Here is an 11,428-nt window from a genome sequence, read left to right as displayed (position 1 = left end):
TAATCGGGTAATAGGTCGAATTAGGTCGGCACCGCATTAAGCGATAGTCGGATAAGTTGTAGATCATATCATGCATATATACCGAGCCTGAATTGATTTTATAATGGTCAAGCATTGATGTGGTGAATTATGTATTGTACATTGTGGATAGGTGGTGAGCAAATTACACTGGTAAAAGTACAGAAATTGTGCTTGAAGACTGGGATTAGGAGTACATCGACTCCTAGAACTGTGAGTGGACAATTTATCGTCTTAAATATCTAGAGTAATTATAATTGTTTGATACTTTTATTGAATGGTGAGTTAAATTATAAAATATTATGTTTTCCAATTAAAATGTTTTTAATAAAAATGAGATTTATACTGATTTTAAAATCAAATATTGTTTTGAAAAAATTGAGTATATGGAGACTGTGTTGAAATTTATGATTTTATATGTTATTGAAATTGGGGCTTATGACACTATGGTAGCATGATGGCTAAATTTTTGGGGTTGGCATGAAATATATGAACAGTTTTGGATTGGTCTCGGTAGACTGGATTAAATTTTATTCACCATATTATGCTACTAGAAATTTTATGGGTCTGGTGGTATATTAAACGGTCACTGCAGTGGTGGGGGTTTCCGTGGATTGCCTATGAGAGGGGCATGGTAACCCAATTATATACTTACCTCCGGGGGGAGATGTTGTGTCACGACCCGGAACCTCCCTCAGGCCCATGACATTTGCCGTGACGTCCCGATTGACACTCATTATCCGGAATGCCAACCGAAACCCCACAAGGCTTACATATTAGTTTCTTTCCTTTCCTGTGAGCAATCATTGTTAAATATCGAGTTTTTAGAGAATATATACTATTTTAGATCAAAAACAATCAAAATAAACTTTTCGCCACACAGGGGTATTCTGGTCATTTTTTTCTCAAAAATTTCGAAACTGGCTAAAACGTAATATACAAGTACAAAACACATAATTCATATTCAAAATGAGTTTAAAAGTCTGAAATCTTCATTTAAAACGAAATTACGGTTATTTGAATATAATAAGAAAATAAAAGAAATATTAAAGAAAATATTCTATTTTCTTATAAAACAATATTTATAGAGTTATACGTGAATAATTTTTATAGCGTAAAAGCTAAATAAATTTATACATACTGAAATACAGTAAGCCAAAATATTTAATTTAATTTACAATAACAAGAGGGCCCCCGAATAAACAAAAGTAAAGAGGACTGTGAACCTACGATTTGGAAAATGCAGATCCAATGGTAGTCCTCGATGAGATCAGCTATCTACAGTCTATACTGAACCTGAAATGGGTGGAAAGGAGTTGGGTGAGATTTTGCAATCCCAATGAGTAAACAGACATTATCATAAATATCTAAAGGCGAGTAAAATGGAGGCAAGTTTAAACAACAAATTTCAACCCATTTCATAATGTTTCAATTTATTTCTTAAACCATAAAATATTTGTAATTTACCAAAACAATTGTTAAGGCTTATGTCTTTTATTAAAACAAGGCTCAAGCCAAAACTAATCTTCGGGGATACTTTGACCGAGGCATCTAACCGAGTCCGCCAAGGGTGTTAAAATATTCACACGTGAAACACATTTTTTATTTTTAAAAACCAGCCGTTCCTTGGCGTTGGCCGAGTTACACATTCACGTGGGGGTTCGACGTGAAGTGAGCTCTAATACTACCCCAGGAGTTACCCTCCTCGCCTCTACAACCGGAGTAACTATATAACTGGGCTTACCGTGCCCCTCTAATAGCCTGTCCACGGAAACCAATCACTGCAGTGACTAACCTATCAATTTTAATAAAATTTCGACAATATAACGTGGCTTTTATTTATTTATCCAGCCTGCATAGTAAAACAACTTACATAAATTTTCCAATGCATTCACAAAATATAGCCACACATACTCATTTCTCATAAGCCATTCCTAGGAAAATATATATTTTTCAAGTCAATTTGTAGCCTCCAATTACTCAATTTCATAATCAATACAATATATTTTTATTTGTCACATTTATTCTTAAAACATCAAAAATCCCGTTTTAATCTCGTTCTCATTTCATAAAATACATAAAGGGCATTTAAAATAAACTCTAGATAATTTACAATAATAATAAGTTTACTCACCGTTTGTACAAACTAAAAGCTTTCTAAGCGCCCCGATCACTACACGTCGGGTACGACTTCTTTACCTTTTTCGGAAGACTCTCCTCCTAGACACATTACAAAAATTTACACAATTCATCACATTGATGTTAAATCACTATATAATTAACTTAAATCCTATACTACTACATGGTATGAAATACAATAGCCTAAAACGGCTTAAACGCGGTATTAACCTATTTTTGGCACTTTGCTCGATAAATTGCTAACGCGCTCCATTTTAGCTCTAAATGATCCCATTCTCTCTCCAACATTTCTAACCATTAAATATCAGCCAATAACCTTCTAAAAACAATAAAATCAGCTCACTCCCTTCCTTGAAAAATTCGGCCAAAAATGGGACATTAACTCGGTTAATTTTCTACTTTGTTTTTCTATCACGTTTAATCGTTTTTCATCATTTTCTCTTCATTTCCCTTAGAATAAAATCAATTCATCATCATTGTACAGCATTGAGCATTCAGCCAAGAGTGGGTATTGTGAAAATTTAATGATTTCTTGCCCAATTTAATTTCTAAACACATTTAACTAACTAAAACTATCAATTTAACTAAAAATCAAAACCTAAAAATTTCAATTTCTCTCCCCTAGAATTTCGTCCAGCCCTTGATATCACTTTTTGATCTCTCTCCTCAAGCATGCTAAATGGAAATAAAGGCATAGGAAAGGTAGAAATCAAGCTAAAATCGAAAAATCTTACAGTTAGACGCGTAAACGGTCGAAAACAGCGAATTTCCCTTTGAATTTTCTTGTTTCTCTTTGGTTTTTCTTTTTTTCTTCCTTTCCTCTCTATTTCCTCTCTTGTTCTTCCTTCTAGCGGGCCAGCACTCAAAATTTGGGTTTAAATGGGCTGACTTTTCATTAAAATAATATTATTTCATTAAAAAATGCCACATGTCACTTTCCCATTGGCTCATTTTTAAAATTTCATCCATTTGTTTCCAAATTTTCACCATACACTTGTCTCATATATTCATAGCTTAGATAAAATTCTCAGACTCATCCAAAGTCTCGGTGGAGTAATTTTTGAAATTTACACTTTTACCCCCGTAAAAGTGAAAAATTACATTTTTGCCCAAAAAACTGAAAAATTGCCCATAGACATATTTTTCATCCCTTATACTCATACCATTCTCCAATTTGTCAAATTTGATCTAAATTCTCTCAAAATCTCAAATTTTGTCCGTGGGTGGTAAAATTACGATTTTACCCCTACACTCCAAAAATCACCAGAATTAAACTTTTTCACTTCCTATCATTAAATTATACTCCAAATAGTTAATCTTGGTCAAAAATTTCACTCCATGATCAAATTATTATCTTAGGTGGTAAAATAACGATTTTGCCCTTGAATATCAAAATTTCTAATTTTACCCCAAATGAACTCTCGAACTCCGAACAATCATTTTTAGTTATTCCTGGACTATAAAATATTAAATTTCATCCTACAATTCCTATTTGAACTAGTTCGAGGTTAAATCAACTCAAGTGTATCAGTAGGTACAATACCGAGTTTCGTCTATTCTTAAGTGCTTTTCCTAGCATAATAACATACTACTCAGTGCATGTATGTCATGACATGTATTTATGGGTCGGGTTTTACATGTTGGGTGAAGTATCTCCTGAGGTATGATTTGAGTTCACCTCACGTTCGGGCCACCACGTGAGAGTGAGACTCAACCAACGCCAAGGAACGGTTGTGTGTTAGATGTGAAAACATGTTTATGGGTATGGGTCATTGAACAGCTTTGGCGGTCTTAGTGGGATACCTTGACGAAGGTACCCGCGAGAATGATTCTGGCAGGGGCCAAGTTTAAGAAATTCATAAGCTGAAAAATTTTGATGAAAAGAAATTATTTGGTATAGATTGAAACGAATTTTGTGTTATGAACATTATTGAGATATAACGTTTTTATATTGTCTCAATCTACTCGGTTTTAGATGCTTTTGATGGTAATTGTTTACTCACTGGGATTATTTAATCTCACCCATCTTCTTATCCATTTTTTAGGCTCAGGACAGTTTGTTGATAGTTGATTAAGACGAGAATTAATCTCGGAGTTGCATCATAGGAGGTAAGGGTTCGTAGCTCTACACCTTCTTGGTTAGTTGGGGGCCCACGTGTCACTGTAAAAGTAATTTTATTCTTCAGTTATTTGATTTAAAGTATGTATGAATATATTTAGCTTTTACACCATGTTTTTGGCGAGTTTCGACATTTTCGAAGAAAAATGACGAAAATGCCGCTATGAGCCAGAAAGTAATATTTTATTTTTTTGATTTGGAAATGACTTATGATTTTTTTGAAATGTGAGATTTAATAACTGCCGCTCACTGGGGAGATGCAGAAGCTAATGCTAAACCTTGTGGGGTTTCGATCGGCATTCGGGGTAATGAGTGCCTATCGGGACGTCGCGGCGGTTGTCACGGGCTCGATGGGAGTTTCGGGTCGTGACACTTTAACCATTCATTTTATATATAAAAGATATATTATTAGAAATTAGTAACTATTTTATGCTGATAGGATCTTTATATTATACAGTTACCTTATATTGTACATCTGTTTATCTTAATCTGCCAATAGTACATGTTATATACTGTCTCATTTCTTAATATTTTACTGTTTAATAATCATATATGTAAGTACAAATTTTCAGTAATTGAAATCAGAGTAAATAATTATTTTCAATTAATATTAGTTTATTTTTTTTTCTATCAGTGAAAACTGGACGTTCATGCAGTTGATTAATACAATATTACTTTCTCTACAAACTCTTTTAAAGGTACTAAATTAAAATCCACTTTAAAATAATTAATATTTTCTATGATCTTTTTCATAGCGTTGCTACGGACACCGTCCTAGTCTATATAAAAGTAGGATGTTTCAATTTCCTTCAATTGAGTCTCCAATTGAATGACAAGTGTCATTCAATTAGAGCTTGTAAAAGTATAAAAGTAAGATGTTTCAATTTCTTTCAATTTTTTTCAATTGAGTCTTCAATTAAATAACAAGTGTCATTCAATTAGAACTCTTTTTATTTTTTTGACCTTTAGTTTCCTATTTAATTAATTTTTTTTACACCTTACGTCCAAAATAAGTTGTTGTTGACATTTGAAGGGTTTTTTTTTTTATTTTTTTACTTTATTTATTTTAATAAAAAATACTTAAAAACAATAATTTCTAACTTTTAATGCTTAGAAAATAGATTCATTTAATATTTATCAATTACAATTTAATATTATTTTTTGTTTATATTCTCTTATTCTTCAAGAACTTGAATCTATAGTATATAGATATCTCTTTTATACTTAAATGTTTAAATTTCAATAAATGTCCATCTAATTCATTATATAAAAGTAGGATAATTGATTGGGTCAATTAATTGACATTTGTCATTCTTAATTAAATTAATTTTTTTTACACCATATGTCAAAATTACATTGCTTTTGACATTTGAAGGGTTTTTTTTTTCTTTTTTTCTTTTATTTATTTTAGTAAAAAATATATGAAAACAATAATTTCTAACTTTTAATACTTATAAGATTGATTCATTTAATATTTATCAATTACAGTTTAATATTATTTTTCATCTATATTCTCTTATTTTGCATCAATCTGAATCTATAGTATATAAACATCTTTTTTGTACATGAATGTTTAAATTCTAATAAGCATCCATCTAATTCATTGAACAAAATAAAAAAGTCAAAAAGGTCTACTCATTTCTCAATATACATGGCACACAGTTATCATTAAATAAATAAATCAATTGAATTTGATAACTTTTAGCCATTCATTTTATATATAAAAAACATATAATACTAGAAATTACTAACTATTTTATATTGATAAGATCTTTACATTATACTGTTGCCTTATATTCTACAACTATTTATTTTAATCTGTTAATAGTATAGGTTATATACTTTCTCATTTCTTAATAGTTTATTATACATCTAATAATCTTTTATAGGATTATCGTCTTTTTTGGATAAATTTTGTTTTAAATAGGATAACCAATTGGGTCAATTGGTTGTCATTCTCAATTGAATTAATTTTTTTTACACCTTATGTCAAAGTTGCGTTGTTTTTTTTTTACATTTGAAGGGGTTTTTTATTTTTATTTATTTCAATAAAAAAATACTTGAAAACAATAATTTTTAATTTTTAATACTTAGAATATAGATTCATTTAATATTTATCAATTGCAATTTAATTTTATTTTTTGTTTATATCCTCTTATTCTGCATGAACCTAAATCTATATAATTTAGATAGCTCTTTTATACATGAATGTTTAAATTCCAATAAATATTCATCCAATTTATTGAACAAAATAAAAAAGTCAAGAAGGTTTATTCATTTCTTAATATACATAGCACATAGTCATCATTGAACAAATAAATCAATTAAATTTGATAATCTTTAGTCATTAATTTTATATATAAAAGATATATTATTATAAATTAGTAACTACTTTATATTGATAGGATCTTTATATTATACAGTTGCTTTATATTGTACAATTGTTTATCTTAATCTGCCAATAGTACATGTTATATACTCTCTCATTTTTTAATATTCTACTATTTTATAATCATATATGTAGGTGCAAGTTTCCGGTAATTGAAACCATAGTAAATAATTATTTTCAATTAATACCAGTTTATTTTTTCTTCTATCAGTAAAAATCAGACATTCATATAGTTGACTAATACAATATTGCTTTTTCTACAAACTCTTTTAAAGGTACCAAATTGAAATCAACTCTAACATAATCAATATTTCCTGTGATCTTTTTCATAGTATAGCTACGGGTACCATCCTAATATATATAAAAGTAGGATGTTTCAATTTCTTTTAATTTTTTTTCAATTGAGTCTTCAATTAAATAACAAGTGTCATTCAATTAGAACTTTTTTTTTATTTTTTTGACCTTTCGTTTTCTATTGAATTAATTTTTTTTACACCTTATGTTAAAAATAAGTTGTTTTTGACATTTGAAAGGTTTTTTTTTTTACTTTTATTAATATTAATAAAAAATACTTAAAAACAATAATTTCTAACTTTTAATGCTTAGAAGATAGATTCATTTAATATTTATCAATTGCAATTTAATATTATTTTTTATCTATATTTTCTTATTCTGCATGAACCTGAATCTATAGTATATAGATATCTCTTTTATACATAAATGTTTAAATTTCAATAAATATCCATCCAATTCATTATATAAAGGTAGGATAATTGATTGGGTCAATTGATTGACATTTGTCATTCTTAATTAAATTAATTTTTTTACATCTTATGTCAAAACTACATTATTTTTTATATTTGAAGGGTTTTTTTTCTTTTTTACTTTTATTTATTTTAGTAAAAAATATTTGAAAACAATAATTTTTAATTTTTAATGCTTATAAGATAGATTCATTTAATATTTATCAATTTCAATTTAATATTATTTTTTATTTTTATTCTCTTGATCTGCATCAACCTAAATCCATAGTATATAGACATCTCTTTTGTACATGAATGTTTAAGTTTTAATAAATATCCATATAATTCATTGAACAAAATAAAATAGTCAAAAGGGCCTACTCATTTCTCAATATACATGACACACAATCATCATTGAATAAATAAATCAATTGAATTTGATAACCTTTAGCCATTCATTTTATATATAAAAGACATATAATACTAGAAATTACTAACTACTTTATATTGATAGTATCTTTACATTATAATGTTGCCTTATATTCTACAACTATTTATTTTAATTTGTTAATAGTATAGGTTTTATACTTTCTCATTTCTTAATAGTTTATTATACATCTAATAATCTTTTATAGAATTATCGTCTTTTTTGGATAAATTTTGTTTTAAATAGGATAACTAATTGGGTCAATTGGTTGTCATTCTCAATTGAATTAATTTTTTTTACATCTTATGTCAAAGCTGCGTTGTTTTTATACATTTGAAGGGTTTTTTTATTTTTATTTATTTCAGTAAAAAATACTTAAAAACAATAATTTTTAATTTTTAATGTTTAGAATATAGATTCATTTAATATTTATCAATTGTAATTTAATATTATTTTCTGTTTATATCCTCTTATTCTATGTGAACCTGAATCCATAATATTTAGACATCTTTTTTATACATGACTGTTTAAATTCTAATAAATATTTGTCCAATTCATTAAATAAAATAAAAAAGTCAAGAAGGTTTATTCATTTCTTAATATATATAGCACATAGCCATCATTGAACAAATAAATTCACTAAATTTGACAACCTTTAGCCATTCATTTTATATATAAAAGATATATTATTAGAAATTAGTAAGTATTTTATATTGATAGGATCTTTATATTATACGGTTGTCTTATATTGTACACCTATTTATCTTAATCTGCCAATAGTACATTTTATATACTCTCTCATTTCTTAATATTTTACTGTTTTATAATCATATATGTAGGTGCAAGTTTCTAGTAATTGAAACCAGAGCAAATAATTATTTTCAATTAATACCAGTTTATTTTTTCCTTTATCAGTAAAAATGGACATTCATGCAGTTGACTAATACAATATTGCTTTATCTACAAACTCTTTTAAAGGTACTGTCAAACCCTGCTTTGTAAAATAATTATAATGTCATTCACATGCTCGATAGAATGTTTGTATATTTAGGAAGTTCGAGAAATCGTTAAAAGACGATATTGCCCCTAATGGTATCATTGAGTCGATTAAGCCTCGAACTAGTTCAAATAGGAATTTTAAGATGAAATTAAGAGTTTCACAGTTCAAGGATGACTCAAAATGGTAATTCGGAGTTCGAGGATCAATTCGGAGTCAAACCAGAATTTTCACTATCTAGGGGTAAAATCGTAATTTTACCACCCGAGGACGAAATTGAATTTTTTGAGAGAATTTAGATCAAATTTGATTAAATGGAGCATGATATGAGTATAAGGAGTGAAAATTATGCATTTTGGTAATTTTTCAATTTTTGGGGTAAAAATGTAATTTTTCACTTTACGGGGGTAAAAGTGTAAATTTTAAAAATTTACTCCACCAAAACTTTGGAAAAGTCTAGAAATTTCATGGAAGACATGGATAAGTGAAGAGGATTGAGTGGTGGAAAAAGAAAGTCAAAAAGATGGCTAGAAAAAAAAAATAATAAAATATTCAAAAAATAAATAAAATAATAATATTTTATTAAGCCTATTAAAAGGCTTGCAAATTCCAGAATTCTTCATTTGGAGGGTCAGCCAAAACCAGCAGGAGAGAGAGAGAAATAAGAACAAACCCTAGAGTGAGAAAATTCAAAGAAAAAGTGTGATTTTTCAAGGAATCAAGTGTTTAAAGGTATGATTTTTCAAGCTTAGCTTAAGATTTATCATTTTCATGCATTTCTCATCATTTTCCATGGTTGAATCATGTGATTTGAGGATGAATTCAATTCTGGAAAAATGGGTTAGGAGAGAGAAACTTGTTAGATTAATTTGATTTTAAGTTATGTTAGTGTTTTAAGTTAGTTTAGCATATTTAGGAACAAAACAACAAGAAAGTAATTTATTTTCCTCCATTACCATTATTGGCTGAATTTTCTAGGGGAATATTGGCTGATGATCTTGATGTTTACTTGAGCAATTATGATGAATAATGATGAATTATGAGTCTAGAAAAATAATAGAAATTTTCAGAGCAAAAATACGAATTTTTACCCATTAGGGGTATTTTCGTAATTTGTTATCGGGACTGATAATTTGCACCACACTGAGGGACATTAAGTCAATTTGGGTGCAATTGAGGTATAGAAACTGAAAAAAATTAATTTGAGATTAAATTGGACGCGTTAGTAATTTAATCGAGTAATAGGCCGAATTAGGTTAGCACCGCATTTAAGCGGTAGTCGGATAAGTTGCATGTCATATCATGCATATATATCGAGCCTGAATTGATTTTATAATGGTCAAGCATTGATGTGGTGAATTATGTATTGTACATTGTAGATAGGTGGTGAGCAAATTACACTGGTAAAGTACCAAAATTGTGCTTGAAGACTGGGATTAGGAGTACATCGACTCCTAAAACTGTGAGTGGACAATTTATCGTCTTAAATATCTAGAGTAATTATACTTATTTGATGCTTTTATTGAATGGTGAATTTAAATTATAAAATATTATGTTTTCCAATTAAAATGTTTTTTAATAAAAAATGAGATTTATACTGGTTTTGAAATCAAATATTGTTTTGGAAAAATTGAGTATATGGAGACTGTGTTGAAATTTATGATTTTATATGTTATTGAAATTGGGGCTTATGACACTATGGTAGCATGATGGCTAAATTTTTGGGGTTGACATGAAATATATGAACAATTTTGGATTGGTCTCGGTAGACTGGATTACATTTTATTCGCCATATTATGCTACTGAAATTTTTATGGGTCTGGTGGTATATTAAACGGTCACTGCAGTGGTGGGGGTTTCCGTGGACTGCCTATGAGAGGGGCACGGTAACTCAATTATATACTTACCTCCGGGGGGAGATGTTGGGTGAAGTATCTCCTGAGGTATGATTTGAGTGCACCTCACGTTCGGGCCACCACGTGAGAGTGAGACTCAGCCAACGCCAAGGAACGGCTGTGTGTCAGATGTGAAAACATGTTTATGGGTATGGGTCATTGAACAGCCTTGGCGGTCTCAGTGGGATACCTTGACGAAGGTACCCGCGAGAATGATATTGGCAGGGGCCAAGTTTAAAAAAATTCATAAGTCGGGGAAATTTTGATGAAAAGAAATTATTTGGTATAGAGTGAAACGAATTTCGTGTTATGAACATTATTGAGATATAACGTTTTTATATTGTCTCCATCTACTCGGCTTTAGATGCTTTTGATGGTAATTGTTTACTCACTGGGATTATTTAATCTCACCCCTCTTCCTATCCATTTTTCAGGCTCAGGACAGTTTGTTGATAGTTGATTAAGACGAGAATTAATCTCGGAGTTGCATCATAGGAAGTAAGGGTTCGTAGCTCTACACCTTCTTGGTTAATTGGGGGCCCACGTGTCACTGTAAACGAAATTTCATACTTTAATTATCTTTATTACTATATGAATAAATTTATTTTACTCTTACGCTACAAAAGTTATTTTAGGAAGACTTTGAAAATATTGTGTTTTAAGAAAATAGAATATTTTATTTAATATTTTTATTATATTCA

General features: G+C 29.2%; 1 long non-coding RNA gene across 1 annotated transcript; it reads left to right on the top strand.

Moving 5' to 3' along the window:
- The first annotated feature begins 9,384 nt into the window (after positions 1–9,384).
- LOC148762932 (uncharacterized) lies at positions 9,385–11,428 on the top strand. The gene is made up of 3 exons (XR_016026457.1): positions 9,385–9,564; positions 10,212–10,294; positions 11,162–11,428. It is a non-coding gene; the product is annotated as an uncharacterized LOC148762932 (long non-coding RNA).

The sequence above is a fragment of the Theobroma cacao genome, chromosome 5 (genome assembly GCF_053813885.1).
Source record: "Theobroma cacao isolate CCN51 chromosome 5, ASM5381388v1, whole genome shotgun sequence".
Taxonomy (NCBI): Eukaryota; Viridiplantae; Streptophyta; class Magnoliopsida; order Malvales; family Malvaceae; genus Theobroma; species Theobroma cacao.
The sequence above is the reverse complement of the archived record's forward strand: the minus strand, read 5'-3'. Positions and strand labels throughout refer to the sequence as shown.